This window comes from Acomys russatus, chromosome 15, assembly GCF_903995435.1.
Source record: "Acomys russatus chromosome 15, mAcoRus1.1, whole genome shotgun sequence".
Taxonomy (NCBI): domain Eukaryota; kingdom Metazoa; phylum Chordata; class Mammalia; order Rodentia; family Muridae; genus Acomys; species Acomys russatus.
Window position 1 is genome coordinate 18,512,719 of NC_067151.1, and position 16,741 is coordinate 18,529,459.

The window sequence follows — 16,741 nt, forward strand, 5'->3', positions numbered from 1 at the left end:
CCTCTGCACTGTCCTGTTCTCCAGCGCCTTTACTGTTGACAAAACAATGCCGGGGAGAGAGAGAGCACTGGGGAAATCACATGCGATTCCATCAGCTCTGGTGACTGCAGCTGAGTGACTGTTTCTCTCACAAAACTGTGCCAGTTGGAGTGTTGATGTGTTCCCATTACATGATGCTGTGGCGCTGTGTCCGTGTGCAGACAAATTCAGTAATTTCAACACTTGGCCTGGCTCCACTCATAACACAGATACTAAGGCAATAACAACGGTTACTTTTAACATCGATTGAAAACTAAAATTAATGTGGAAAGATAACAAATGTGTATACTTAAAAAAAACTTAAGAGCCACAGTGAGCGTATCAACCTGCATGGATACTCTCACATTCATTTGTTCTTTCACCCATTCCAGCTTTTCCCACTCTGCCCAATCACAAGGATTTATTTAGAGTCAACTGTAGACCTGATTTACAAAATCAGAATCTGAAGACATGTACATATCATGTTAAATTCCAGTTGATGACAGCTCTGAGAGAGATTTCCAAAACAATGATAGTCTTGACTCATGCTCTAGCATTCTCTATGGCAAGCTAAGCAATATATTTTATTATGGGATGAGGAGAAAATAAAGATGCCCAGTGGGGCCAGGGGGCACAGAGAAGAGCTGTTACACATCATATATTTGTTTTTCACAGTAATTTCGATTTGGGCTTCTTCATAATTGAAGGATTTAGTGTCATGATGGCAACACATTGCTTCTGGTGGTTGACTTCCTCAGCAAACCAGTGAATGGCATGCAGTCACTGAGTGAGTTTCACATGTGTAAGCAGTGAGGATTGCCATGGGTGGCTTTGCCTTCATGGGCCCATCTGGGTGTGAAGAACCAAAGTTAATTTGGCAGATTTACCTGTGTCAACAATGTCTAATTTTTATTCTTTACAAATACAGCGCAATGTCAACTATACTGGAAAAACGCCCTTCTTACTGTGTGAATGAAGAGGAGCCTATGAAGTCAGTCTGACAGCTCTCTTTCAAATCTCCTACAGATGCTCAACACAACAAACATTAAAAGCAACCATCATCCAAGAACACCCCTCACTTCCTTTAGACACAAGTTGTGAGCAGACCATGTCTCTGCCTCGTCAGGAAACTACTAAAGTTCCTGTGGGATCAAGTAGAATTTTATAAGAACAATGGATGCAGAGGAGAAAAAGCTATGGTGGCTGGGAAGGCCCTGAAGTCATGTAAGTCAAATTAATATCTTCTGATGGTCATGAATTTATTGCGAAAAGGGAAAATGCGTTAACATATAGAACAATAAGGACTGTGTTGAGTGGCCCAGGGCATTTTGCCGAGAATGAAGGCAGTGAGCTCTATTTCAGAGAGATCCCTGCGCATGTGCTATCAAAAGTATGCGTGTACTTTGCCTACAAGGTCCGCTGGTCTAACAGCTCCACTGAGATTCCTGAATTCCTAATTGCACCTGAAATAGCATTGGAACTGCTGATGACCTTAACTTCCTAGATTGTTATATAAAATAAATTATAATAAACTGTTACTTTTTCAGTATTTAATACCTGTAGTTCAGTTAGTGAGTTTTTTTCACATAGAGCGTGTTGCCTGTATGAAATTGAACCCTGAAGTTAATTGCTGAGCAGATACCTTCTGTCATTTGTATAGCCGAGTTGAAATTTGTTTGTTACATCAGCAAATTAAGGACACTTAAAGAGTGAAGAAATAAACTAATAATGCTATTTTATAGGTGGTGTGCTTTCTCCTCTGGATGTGACCTTTAAAATTAAAAGTCATAGAGGAAATCCTGGAAGGTAAGCCAAAATGAATATATTCTACAGGACTCAGTATGTTTATGTTTTTAGTGTTTTCTAAGAGCTGTCTCTGATCTTAAGACACTGAGCATTACTAGAGTTATGCAAATAATTACATGAAAAAGATGTTTATAACTTAGCCAAACCTTGATTTTTTTATTTCTTAAAAAAAAAGAGTTAAGATTCCGTGTGGTTTTTTTTTATAATCTGCAGTATTTTTTAAGTGCAAGACAAACAAACAATTAAAAGCAACAATCTACTTTTCACTCTCTACAGTCACTCCTGGCTGCCTCATAACTACTATTTATGTTGTTTTTATTTTATTTATTTTAATTATGTAACAAAATTTTGAAAAAACTTTAAGGCTACCAAAATGCACTAGTGGTTCTATTTGTTGTCCCATCCACCAAAGAAAAAATAATGAAGCCCTCAATTAAATGTGTTTTCCTCCTTACTACTACCAATAAGTCAGTATTGTGAATCATAACAGGCAACATGCAAGCTCATCTTCTATCCTTGGGACACAGAGAAAAGTGTGACATCTCACATAAAAAGAATTCCCAGCTTTAGGGGCTCCAGCTTCGTAGGCCACAATAGCATATGACATTATAACATGTAACCTACACATTATCATTAATATATTAATTAACAGTAATTATTAACAATAATCAATTATATGGAAGCTTGATCATGTTGAGTGGATCTTGGCAAGACGGTATGCTTGTGGCTGTCACCATGAGGGAATGCCATCAAAAACATAAACATCTAACCATGTAACAGGCCTCGTCTTCTTTTGATGATAAATCCACCAAAATACACCTCATCAAGCTGCCTAGATGTTTAAAGGGTCACTATTGATAAGGTGAAAAAAGCACTGTTAGCTCATACTAATATGTCAAAGCCTGGCTGCTGTGTGAATGAAATTTAGTCACCTACTTAAACCTGAGGCAGGCTGTCCTGCACATCAAGCCACATGGCTTCTGGGTAACCAGAGTCAGTCCTGCTCCCAGCAACAGGCTGCATTTCTCCAAGGCTTTACTGTAGCATACAGCCTAAACTTTAGTGTCCCTTTTATGATTGATTGTGTGGCCTGCTGCACAATACTGTATCTAAAGCAAGGGCTGTGATGCTAGCTGAGCTCCAGCCTACACAGCAGGACACAGCCAGCCCATACAAGGGTCAGAGGCAAATGAAACGTGCCGTTCTATTCTAGCTCCTGAGCATTTATTATTCTATGAATATATCAGATTCTTCGTGCTTACTCAATGAAGCAAATGTTGTGGGCCAAAACTAAAGAAAACTCTGTGGTGCTGTTGTCAAGTTGGTCATGGTAGCCAGGCAAAATCACACAGACAATACTGATGTGATATGTGTTAGGACTGGTATGTTGCAAATGTTGTGGGTGTCTAAGGAAGAGTAGGGCTTCTGCCTGCCTGAAATGCCTCGTCAGGAACAGGCAAGTCTTAAGTAGTCAGAGATACCAGCTCAATGACATGGCGTGCGGCAGTTCTGAGAAAATTAGTCTATCGTGCAAAGGCTTTGTATGGGCCTGTGTTGCATGAATCATGTGTGCAATGTATGTATCTCTCTAAGTGTACATGCATGAGTATACATGTATATGCCAGGATGCTTATGCAGGTGTTCACACACATTGTACACATGTGCGTGTGCATGATGTATATGGTTTCATACCTATGTGTGCATTTGTATGTGCATACATAAACACAATGTGTGCGCACATGTATGAGTGTGTATGTGTATGTCTATATGCTATATGTGAGTATATATGTGTGTGTATGTCGGAGCCATATGTGTGTGTGGGTACATGCATGGATGCATTTATGGATGTGTGTGAGTGTAGTTGTATATTCATATTTTTGTATGGGAGCGGGTATATACATGTACATAGGTTCATGTCTGTGTTTTGTTTGTATGTGGAGTTGTGGGTAAATATGTGTGTGCATATGTGTGTATGTGTGCCAAGTTGTATGTGTCTCTTTGTGTGCATAGTTGTGTGTGAATGGTTGTGTGCCCATAATTGTGTCTGTGTATGCATAGCGCTGTATACATAATTGTATGTGTTTGCAAAATTGTGTGTGTATGTATAATTGTGTGTACATGTACATGTCTGTGTGTGGATAATTACATGTATGCAGAGTTGTGTGTGTTTGTGTGTATGTGTGCATATGTGCAGAAATGTGTCTCTGTGTGTGTGTTATGAGTTAAACAAGAGGAAAAGAGTGTGAAAACTGAGAACACTGGACCTTAAGTAGCCAAGAATTAGAATGAATGACATCAAGATGACGACAGAGCCAGACATCAAGGGACATTTTCTGAGAAAGGAACTTGGAATGGAACCTTGAAGCAAACTCAAGGACTTTAGTGGAGCATGTGAGCGAGCATGCGTGCGCGCGCGTGCGCGCACACACACACACACACACACACACACACACACACACTTGTGAGTAAAAGCTTCTACTCTACATCAAACTTAGTAAATAAATTGGGGATTAGAAAAGAGATGCATGTCTTATGAGATTGTTCATGTAACATACCATGATATTAGAAATGTCTCAAGTGACCCCGATGGTGAAGTTTCAAAAGTACAGGATGGATTTGAAGCATGTTTAAAGGTGAAATGGACAGAGCTTACTGATAGGAAGTTGAGGGACCAAGGGGTACAGGAGAGACTCAGGGGTCTCCCTCAGTGGCTCCCTCATTTGGGTCAGGAAGTATGTGAAGAAGAGGAGGAGTAGTCACCCACAGAGCGCTGGAACACCGCAGCCAGGCAGATTTCCGGGATTGTCTTAAATAACTGCTCTACTTCCTGCCAGAAACGCAGCCCATTCTTCACATCCCAGCTAAAACGTGGCCCTGCCACTGACGTGTGCCTGAAGTCTTCCACACATCCCCAACATGACACTTCGTCCTCAGCTGCCACTTTCCCCATGGCCTGTGGTATAGGCCTGTCTGGACAAGCGGACCATGGACCTCTGATAAACGCAATGCTTTCATAGTCACACTAGAAACTCCTTGCTTGGCTAAAAAACACCCCCATATATAATAAGCACTCCATAAATGTTCTCTGAATTGAACCAAGTAACAATATTCTTCACCAAATTCCTTTCAAATGAAAACAATAGATGCTTTGGGTCCCAGCACTGAGTTGAAGGTAAGGTCACTTCTTGCCAGCAGGCTATGGCTGACTTTAATTAAATGTTTTATGCCATTCATCTGCTGTTGGGTAACTTGTCTTTTAAAATACAGGAAACATTAATCTGCAAATGAAGAATATAAAATCTTTTTACAATATTTTCCTCAGTTATAAGTGAGTTATATACTAACCACAATATTTCTGTTCCATGCTAGAATCGGAGAAGAATGCATACTATCAATAGACACCTACAGCGAGGTTAATAATGTGCACATGGTACATTATCACATCCGTATGCCAGTGTCCAGAACTGAGGGGGGAAAGAAAGGAGTGAATGTCATGACTTCAACAACACAAACATGTGCACTAAGCGAGTTCTTTCAAGGAGAGTTCACATGTGGGAAGCATAAGTGAGAGCTTTGTATGGTCCCCTGTGTGGTAAGCCCTTATGCCTCTTCGTTCGGCTGATCTGAACTGTAGCACAGTGTGTGTGTGTGGTGGGGGGGGGGGAAGATGGGGATGGTGGGGGATCTGGGAGGGAGGCAATTTGTAGTTCAAGCAGCAGCCAGTGCTGGGGCACAGGGTTCAGCTCTCAACAGAGATAAAGGAAAAGTACATGTCACCCAGGCAACTGGCTTGCTTCATAGTAAACACCAAGTTCAAGGTGCACTAGGTTGCATCTATGAAGTATTTAAATGACAAAGAGCTGAGAAAAATAAATAAATAAAATAAAATAGAAAAGAAGTCCGATACATGGTTGAACCTGGAAAGTGAGGCCAAGTTGTCACCAGTGAAGCCGTGACTTGTCATTTTCCTACACGCAGGAGGTGGTGAAGTATCAAGAAGGGTGACATTTTCTCAGCCGGTGTCATGGGCTTTCCTTTACTTCATCCACGGTCACTGCACAGTTGTAGTCTCATGGGAGAGAAGCATCCTGCTTCATAATCTAGAGAGATATGTGCTGACGGACTATTGGTTGATAGTCTGCACTTGGTTTCACCTATAGAAGTAACTGTTCATCCTGGGAATTAAGAATCCCCCGTGTCTGTGTTTTGGGAACATAGCACTCAAGGTAACTAAGGACTCTCAGCCTCTCATTCCTAAAAATGTTCTTAGCTTTTACTTTGTAATTCAGAGCCTTGTTTGAACAGGGTTTGGTTAAGACATTTAAGCTCTGTCCACCGGTGTATTCCCTCTTCCATATTTAAGCATGTCCATAAACTAAATATTTAACTTTCCTTCTTAAATATTTCTGGAATGTCAAATTTAAAATTTCCATACCTCAAATTTTCTCTTCCCATTCTTTCTTATACATTCTTATACAAATTACCATACATATTGCACATGTCTCCTTTATCTAAGCAAATTCCACTGCCTAACTCCCAAGTACACCTTGAATCATGCACATTTCTTTTTTTTTTTTTTTTAATCTGAAGTGACACCATGACTCGAATCCTAATAGTTATAATTTCTCATCTGGATAATGTCAATGAGCCTCCAGTTTCTTCTCTGGTTGGTTGGTTGGTTGGTTTAGCCTTATAAAATATTTATTTATTTATTTATTATATATACAGTGTTCAGCCTATGTGTATACCTGCAGGCCAGAAGAGCATGTCAGATCACACTTTAGATGGTTGTGAGCCACCATGTGGTTGCTGGGAATTGAACTCAGGACCTCTGAAAGAGCCATCAGTGCTCTCAACCTCTGAGCCATCTCTCCAGCCCCTGTTTGGCCTTATAAACCTCCATCTACCCACTTGTTTTCCTTAGAAGATCAGCATTTAAAATTTTTAAAAGATGTATCATAGGTGACTACACTGCTATTTGAACAGTTCTTAGCTCCTTTGTGTTTCTTCATTACAAGCTACTTTGTCTCATATGCCCTTAGTCTATTGTTCCTTCTTGCCCACTGAGTGATGAGAAAGTGAGTTTGGGTAAGTTCTTGGAAAACCCCATACTCTTCTCCTGTCCTAGCTTTGTTTTCTTTTCTTTCTCTCTTTCTCTCTTTCTCTCTTTCTTTCTTTCTTTCTTTCTTTCTTTCTTTCTTTCTTTCTTTCTGGTTTTTCTGTGTATCCTTGGCTGTCCTGTACCCACTTTGTAGACCAGGCTAGCCTCGAGATTACAGCAATCTGCCCACCTCTGCCTCCTGAGTGCTGGGTTTAAAGGCGTGCGCCACCACACCTGGCCTGTCTTGGCTTTCTAGCATGGTGTTTGCTGCGTTGCCCTACCTAAGACGCATCTTTCCCACTCTCACATTTACAACTTCCCCTCATTCTTCCTGTGGTCACTAAATTGCCATTACGCACCAGTATGAAAATCAGCATTGCAGAGCCTCGGTGGGCCTATGTACCATTATTCTTTCATGGCTCTAATTTAATCTATCTTTAATCAACCCTCTTTATAGAGTTACTTTGAATTTGTTTAATGAACTACAGACTTATTTATTATAGTGACTTCTATCACTCAATTTGATTGACATCTTCAGATTTTGTAAAGTACTTTGACTATTACAGGGGAGCAAGAATTATTGACAGAATAATGGGGCAAATTTCTATTCTATTTTATGTGCAAGGTTATGAATTGTAGTATTTACTTAGGTGTTTAAATTAAAATAATCATAGAACGTATTATTTGAAATTACTGAAAATTTGTTATTTTCATTTAATTATCTGTATTTTCCTAATATATTATTGTTTATTGTTGACATTTTTGCTTTTTTGCTTAATATGCATATGTACTCCAAAAATATTGAAAAGGAGACCAAGGAAAATACTTTGAGAGCATATTGTCTCTCAACAGATGGACTAGCAATTAAAAGGACCCAAGACTTCATCTTGGTTTCCTGTTCACTATCTTTGCTTTAGGTAGAAGATATAATAAAACAAATTCTTCACATTCTTCAGATGCCAGGTACAGGGACCCTGTCCTCACCTTTGTAGGTCAAAGGCACTTGCAATCCACAGAAGCAGCAAAACATCTCAGTGCCATAAAGTTTTGTGCCAGCGCATAACAGAATGACTGTGGTGACATGACCACAGTTGTATAGCCTGAGCTATCAATGCTAATTCTTCATCTGTTGAAATCTTCACTTCCAAAGATGCCATGGGAACCAGGTAATGATAAAAAAAACCTTTAAAACTTGTAGCCCTACGGTATGATGACAGCATCTGTGGAGCAAGCAATCAACGCAGATTCCTCCATCCCTACCCCAACCCTCATGATGTCTCATGCCAGGATTTAGAGTAGGTGCTGCAGCTTTAGAAAATATTCTATACGTTACTGCGTATAACTTCCCTTTGAGTGGAGTGAACACCCCACCATCTGCTCATATTTCAGAGGTGGCAAAAACTCTCAGTGATTACTTGGAATCTCCGAACCAACAAACAGAAACCCTAGAAATATAAGATGTACTTTACATTTTTTCTATTTTAATAAAGCTGATTCTGAAGTAGTTTCTTTTCTCCAGATTTTTACGAAGAACATTTACAACAGTTAATACATCAGCCCAATTGACTATTTTTGTCCTTAGTATGTAGCTTTTGTCCGATTTCAATACTTTGTAAATTTATCCTGTAAATCTTCAAAATTCTTAAGCCCCCGATTTCCAGCCCCTTTGTTCACACTTGGGTGTGAATAACTAATTGCAGACCATCCATCAATTCGTGTCCTTCATACATCACCAACCCTTACATTGTTTTTATTCCCTTGAGGAACTTAGAGAAAAATTGTGGAGTTACCTTATCTATGATTTGCCATCTGGAAGAAGACAATACAGTTATAGCATATTGTGGAAGAAAACAGGAGCACAATTCAGAATAACTTGGGAAAACTCTTGCAGTGGGTGGTTTTGTGTGTGTGTATGCGATCTGTCTGTCTGTCTATCTCTGTATATGTTTAAGAGTGTTTGTGACCGTGTGTGTGTCTGTCTGTCTGTCTGTTCATGTGTCTATCTGTCTGTCTGCCAGCCAGCCTGCCTACATGCTTGTATGTATGTATGTATGTATGTATGTATGTATGTATGTATGTGTCTGTGTTTCTCCTGTTGCTTTCCTTTCCTCTGTTCATATGCTCTCAAGGAGACTTACCTCTGCAAAGAGTTTAAACATCTTTTAATGTGGCAATCCTCCAGAGATTTTTCATTACTTACACACAGAAAACCAGTAGCATATATTTGGCTCTAATTCAGTTTAAACATTATTCATTATCCCTTCTAGAGGCTCAATGACAGTATCATGGAAAGGTATTTGCTTGTGTATTAAATTAGAATAGAACATCACACATTATCAGATGGCAAGGTCAGGTACAAAATTCAGAATAACAGGCTGTGGCTCTGAGCACTTCAATTTCTTTGTGCATTAATTCACTCATCCTTTTTCTTTTTTATAACGTGAGAAATTAAAGGCTTCTGTATTTGACAGTGTTCACAAGGAAAGGAAGTGGCTGTTTAAGTGGAAAAATATACAAACTAAGGACATCATCAATTTTCAGTTGTATTTAGTGATGTTTTTATTTTTGAATAAGAGTAAAACATCTCCATCTTGAGTGTGCAGTTTCACTCCTTTCTGTCAGATATACCATCAAACTTATTGGAAAACATGCATACACTACTGCTGGTACCTGATTTTAAAGAGCCTAGGAGAAGGAAGATGGGAAGATGTGGGCATTCATCTGGAAAGTACAGATGAGACGGGGGCTTGCCACTAAGTCCAACAGCCCTATTTGTACCTCTGGAACTCAATGATAGAAAGAGAGAAACCATTCCTGCAAGTTGTCCCTTGCCATCCTCACACATGCTGTGACACACTAGGTGAGTACACTTGTATACACACACATACATTAAATAAATTATAAATAAATAGTTTTAAAGAAATTTCCTTATGAACTATGTGTTTTAAAATTTCTCTTCTCTATTATATTTTCTCTGGAAACTTTCTTACCTTATCTCCAGACCAGTCTCAGTTAAAGAGACAACTGGATCAGTTGGAATAGGCTTTATTTAGGTATGTGTTCTGCTTATATTCTTTTTATTTATGTATTTATTTATTTGTCTTTTTTTAAATAATTTATTCTTGTTACATCTCGATGTTTATCCCATCCCTTGTATCCTCCCATTCCTCCCTTCCCCCCCCCCATTTTCCCATTATTCCCCTCCCCTATGACTGTTCCTGAGGGGGATTACCTCCCCCTGTATATTCTCATAGGGTATCAAGTCTCTTCTTGGCTACCTGCTATCCTTCCTCTGAGTGCCACCAGGTCTCCCCCTCCAGGGGACATGGCCAAATGTGAGGCACCAGAGTACGTGAGAAAGTCATATCCCACTCTCCACTCAACTGTGGAGAATGTTCTGACCATTGGCTAGATCTGGGTAGGGGTTTAAAGTTTACCGCCTGTATTGTCCTTGGCTGATGCCTTAGTTTGAGTGGGACCCCGGGCCCAAATCTGCCTATCATATTGTTCTACTTGTAGATTTCTAGGACCCTCTGGATCCTTTTATTTTGCTATTCTCCCATGTGTCTCTCATTTAGAGTCCCAATAGGATGCCCTCCCCTCTGTCCCAGTTTCCTGGTAAGTGAAGGCTTTCATTGGACATGCCCCTTGGGCTAGTATGCAGATATAAGTGAGTATATACCATTTGATTCTTTCTGCTTCTGGGTTAACTCACTCATTATGATCATTTCTAGCTCAATCTATTTATCCACAAATTTCGAGAATTCCTTGTTTTTAATAGCTGAGTAGTGTTCCATAGTGTATATGTACCACAGTTTCTTTATCCACTCTTCTACTGAGGGACACTTAGGCTGTTTCCATGTTCTGGCTATTATGAATAAGGCTGCTATGAACATGGTTGAGAAAATTTTCTTGTTGTGTGCTGGAGCAGCTTCTGGGTATACTCCAAGGAGTGGAATAGCTGGGTCTTGATGAAGCCCTATTCCCATTTTTCTGAGATAGCACCAGATAGATTTCCAAAGTGGCTGTACTAGTTTGCATTCCCACCAGCAATGAAGGAGTGTTCCTCTCTCCCCACATCCCCGCCAGCATGTGGTGTCGCTTGAGTTTTTGATCTTAGCCATTCTGATGGGTGTAAGATGGAATCTCAGAGTTGTTTTGATTTGCATTTCCCTGATGACTAAGGAGGTTGAGCATTTCTTTAAGTGTTTCTCAGCCATTTGATACTCCTCTGTTGAGATTCTCTGTTTAGTTCCAAGCCCCATTTCTCAATTGGGTTACTCAGTTTGGTGGTGTTTAATTTCTTGAGTTCTTTATATATTTTGGATATTAGACCTTTGTCAGATGTAGGGTTGGTGAAGATCTTTTCCCAGTCTGTAGGCTGTCGCTTTGTTCTCTTGACAGTGTCTCCTGCCTTACAGAAGCTTCTCAGCCTCATGAGGTCCCCTTTATTAATGGTTGTCATTAAGGCCTGGGCCGTTGATGTTCTGTTCAGGAAGTTGTCTCCTGTGCCAATATGTTCCAGGCTCTTTCCCACTTTTTCCTCTAAGTGGCTTAGTGTCTCTGGTTTTATGTTGAGGTCTTTAATCCATTTGGACTTGAGTTTTGTGCAAGGTGACAAATATGGGTCCAGTTGCATTTTTTTACACATAGACATCCACTTAGACCAGCACCATTTGTTGAAGATGCTATCCTTTTTCCATTGAATGGATTTGGCTTCTTTGTTGTAAATCAAGTGACCATATGGTTATGGATTCATATCTGGGTCTTCGATTCAATTCCACTGATCAACCAGCCTGTTGCTGTGCCAGTACCATGCTGTTTTAATTACTATTGCTTTATAGTACAGTTTGAGATCAGGTATGGAGATTCCTCCGGAGCACCTTTTATTGTACAAGATTGTTTTAGCTATTCTGGGTTTTTTGTTTTTCCATATGAAGTTCAGAATTGAACTTTCAATGTCTTTAAAAAATTGTGTAGGTATTTTGATAGGGATTGCATTGAATCTGTAGATTGCTTTTGGTAGGATGGCCATTTTTACTATGTTAATTCTCCCGATCCATGAGCAAGGAAGATCATGCCATCTTCTCGGGTCATCTTCAATCTCTTTCTTCAGAGTTTTGAAATTTTTTTCATACAAGTCCTTCACTTGCTTAGTTAGGGTAACTCCTAGATATTTTATATTGCTTGTGGCTAATGTGAAGGGTGTGGTTTTCCTAATTTCTTCCTCTGCAAGCTTGTCATTTGTGTATAGAAAGGCTACAGACTTTTTTGAGTTAATTTTGTATCCAGCCAATTTGCTGAAGGTGTTTATCAGCTTTAGGAGTTCTCTGGTGGAATTTTGAGGGTCGTTTATGTACACTATCATATCATCTGCAAAGAGGGATAATTTGACTTCCTCCTTTCCCATTTGGATACCCTTGATCTCCTATTGTTGTCTTATTGCTCTGGCTAGAACTTCGAGTACTATATTGAAGAGATATGGAGAGAGTGAGCAACCTTGCCTTGTTCCCAATTTTAGAGGAATTTCCTTGAGTATCTCACCATTTACTTTGATTTTGGCTATTGGCTTGCTGTATATAGCCTTTATTATGTTGAGGAAAGTGCCTTGTATCCCCGATCTCTCTAAAACTTTAAACATGAATGGGTGTTGAATTTTATCAAATGCTTTCTCTGCATCCAAGGAGATGATCATGTGTTTTTTTATTTTCAGTTTGTTTATATGGTGGATTACATCGATGGATTTCCTTATATTAAACCATCCCTGCATGCCTGGAATGAAGCCTACTTGGTCATGATGAATGATATCTCTGATGTGTTCCTGTATTCGTTTTGCAAGTATTTTATTTAGTATTTTTGCATCTATGTTCATAAGAGAAATTGGTCTGAAATTCTCTTTCTTTGTTGAGTCTTTGTGAGGTTTAGGTATCAATGAGACTATGGCCTCATAGAATGAATTTGGTAATTTTCCATCCATTTCTATCTTTTGGAGTAGCTTGAAGAGTATCGGTATTAGCTCGCCCTTAAAGGTCTGGTAGAATTCTGCACTGAAACCATCTGGCCCTGGGTTTTTTTTTTGGTTGGGAGACCATCGATGATTGCTTCTATTTCTGAAGGGGAAATGGGACTATTTAGCTTGTTTATCTGTTCTTCATTCAACTTTGGCAAGTGAAATTGTTCAAGAAAATCGTCCATTTCCCTTAGATTTTCAAATTTTGTGGCATATATGCCTTCAAAGTAGGATCTTATGATTCTTTGAATTTCTTCAGTGTCTGTTGTTATGTCTCCCTTTTCATTTCTGATTTTGTTGATTTCAATACTGTCTCTCTGCCTTTTAGTTAGTTTGGCTAATGGTCTGTCTATCTTGTTGATTTTCTCAAAGAACAGCTTTTGGTTTTGTTGATTCTTTGGACTGTTTTCTTAGTTTCTAATTTGTTAATTTCAGCCCTGAGTTTGATTATTTCCAGGCGTCTACTCCTCTTGGGTGTTTCTGCTTCTTTTTCTCTAGGGCTTCCAGTTGTGTTGTTAAGATGCTTATGTGCGATGTTTCCAATTTCTTTTTAAAGGCACTTAGTGCTATGCATTTTCCTCTTAGCACTGCTTTCAATGTATCCCACAAATTTGGGTATGTTGTTTCTTCATTTTCATTGAATTTCAGAAACTCCTTGATTTCTTTCTTAATTTCTTCCCTGACCCAGGTGTCATTTAGCAGAGAGTTGTTTAGTTTCCACAAACGTGTAGGCTTTTTGTTATTTCTGTTGTTGTTGAATTGCAGCCCAAGAGCATGGTGATCTGATAGGATACAAGGTATTATTTCAATCCTCTTGTATCTATTGAGGCTTGCTTTGTGACCTACAATGTGATCAATTTTGGAGAAGGTTCCATGTGGTGCAGAGAAGAAGGTATATTCTTTCTTGTTTGGGTGAAAGGTTCTATAGATATCTGTTAGATCCATTTGACCCATGGCATTGGTTAATGATGTTGTTTCTCGGCTTAGTTTCTGTTTCAGTGACTTATCCTTCAGTGAGAGTGGGGTGTTGAAGTCTCCCACTATTATTGTGTGAGGATTGATGTGTGGTTTAAGCTTTTTTAGGAGATATTTTACAAATGTGGGTGCCCTTGTATTGGGAGCATAGATGTTCAGAATTGTGATGTCATCTTGGTTGACTTTACCTTTGATGAGTATGAAGTGTCCTTCCTCATCCCTTTTGATTAATTTTGGTTGAAAGTCTATTTTGTTCGATACTAAAATGGCTACACCTGCTTGCTTCTTGTGACCATTTGCTTGGAATATTTTTTTCCAACCTTTTACCCTGAGGTAATGCCTTTCATTATGGGTGAGATGTGTTTCTTGGATGCAGAAGAATGTTGGATCTTGTTTATGTACCCATTCAGTTAGTCTGTGTCTTTTTATTGGAGAATTGAGGCCATTGATGTTGAGAGATATTAATGACCAGTGACTGTTAAGAGTCTTAATTTTGATGTTGTTTCCAGTCGAGCGTTTGTGTAGTTGGGTTTTTGCCATAGGATAGTTATCTATTTCCTGGGTAGTTTTGGTTTTAGCTTGACCCATTGGGATGGAGTTTTCCTTCTAGTACCTTCTGTAAAGCTGGATTTGTGGATAGGTACTGTTTGAATTTGTTTTTGTCATGGAATATTTTGTTTTCTCCATCAATGGTTATTGATAATTTTGCTGGGTAAAGTAGTCTGGCCTGGCATCTGTGGTCCCTTAGGGTTTGCAGGATCTCTGTCCAGGCCCTTCTGGCTTTTATGGTCTCTGCTGAGAAGTCGGGTGTAATTCTGATAGGTTTACCATTAAATGTTATTTGGCCCTTTTCCCTTGCAGCTTTTAATATTTGTTCTTTGTTCTGCATGTTTTGTGTTTTGATTGTTATGTGGTGGGCAGTTTTTCTTTTCTGGTAAATTCTATTTGGTGTTCTGTAGGCCTCTTGTATGTTCATATGCATTTCTTTCTTTAGATTGGGGAAATTTTCTTCTATGATTTTGTTGAGAATAGTTTCTGGGCCCTGGAGTCTGATGTCTTCTCTTTCTTCAATGCCTATTATCCTCAAATTTCTTCTTTTCATGGTGTCCTTAATTTCTTGGATGTTTTGTGTCAGGAGTTTTCCAGATTTGGCATTTTCTTTAATGGTTGCTTCAAGATCTGTGATTGTATCTTCTAGACCTGAGATTCGTTCTTCCATCTCTTGGATTCTGTTAGAAAAGCTCACCTCTGTGTTGCTTGCCTTCTTCTCTGAGGTCTCACGTTCTCGTTTTTCTTCTGTCTGTGTGTTTATCATTGAATCCATTTTCATTTTCAGATCTTGAACTAATTTTTTGATTTCTTTCATCTGATTTTTTGTATATTCCTGAGTTTCTTCCATTGCCTCTTTATAGGTCTTCAGAGCTTGATCCGTTTTATTTATTTCTTTCATCTGGTTGTTTGCATTTTCCTGCAATTTTTCCAGTTCCACACTATGTTCTTCTTTTATGTCTCTCACCTGTTTGTCTGTGTCTTCCTGCATTTGATTACGAATTTTATTTGTTTCCTCCATTATCATCCTCATTACTAAGGATTTGAGGTCATTTTCTTGTATTTCCGTTGTATTTGAGTTCTCTGGGTTATTTTCTTTGGGATAGCTGGAAACTGGAGACGCCATGTTGTTTTGGGTTTTTTTGCGTATGCTTTTTCGCTGTCCTTTAGACATCTTGCCTTCTTTGTTTTTGTTGGGTAGCTTCCAGAGTTGGATGGAGGTAGTCTGATGATAGATTCACTTGTTTTCTCATGATTTCCCCAGGCTGTGAGCTCAAAGCTTCACTGGTGTGGATGTTAGGAGGTTAGCCCTGTTGTTCTGGTCTCTCACAACCAGTGATCTTCAGCCTCCCTGTGCTGTGGATCCTGCAATTGTTCTGGGTCTCTGAATGAGCGTTGGGTCAGAACAAGGTATCCACAGCCTTCTGTGTTCCCTGCCAAGTCCAACCAGGAACACTGGGCCTGAGCCACGGGCTGAACTCAGCTAGATTCTCAGGGCCTGAACCGTATGCCATGCTCAGCTAGGGATTCTGGGCCCAAAATGCACACAGGGTCCACCCAGAATTTTTAGGCTGGGACTACGCACCAAGCTCCGCTAGGGCCTTTTGGCCCAAAGTGCGTGCTGTGGTCAGTTATTGACTCAGGGCCCGAACTGTCCACCAATCTCAGCCAGGAATTCTGGATTCAAACTGCACACTGTGTCCAACCAGAGTCTTAGAGCTGGTGGAACCGAGCGCTCTGTCCAGCCTGTGCCATGACAGGAGAACTGCGGCTGCTCTGAGTTAGCGCCAGTGATGGAACCAAGTGCTCCGCCCAGACTGTGTCACCGCAGGGGAGCTGCCGCTGAGCTGAGGTGGCACCTTGGGTAGAACTGAGTGCTCGGCCAAGCCTGCGCCACAGCAGGAGAACTGAGGCTGCTCTGAGTTAGCGCCGGTGGTGGAACCAAGTGCTCCGCCCAGACTGTGTCACCGCAGGGGAGCTGCCGCTGAGCTGAGGTGCTGCCTAGTGTGGAGCTGCGCGCTCCACTAAGCCTGCGCCAGAGCAGGGGAGCTGTGGCCGAAGCTGAGTTAGTGCCTCGGGCAGAATTGCTTGCTGGGCTGGGCCAGTAACCGGGACTCTGGGGCCGAACTGTCCGCCGAGTCCAGTCTGGGTCCAAAGGCTCCAAGCGACCTAAATCCTGCCCCGAGTCCCCTCTCCCACAGCAACTCCCACCAGCCACCACACCAATCGCCTCCACTGGAAGGCTATGAGCTGCAAACCTCAGCCACCGCCGCTGGTGCCGC

At 40.4% G+C, this 16,741-nt stretch overlaps 1 pseudogene; it reads left to right on the forward strand.

The window, feature by feature from the left end:
- Window positions 1-1,213: 1,213 nt before the first annotated feature.
- LOC127199633 (elongin-C-like) lies at window positions 1,214-1,539 on the forward strand (annotated as a pseudogene).
- Window positions 1,540-16,741: the final 15,202 nt, after the last annotated feature.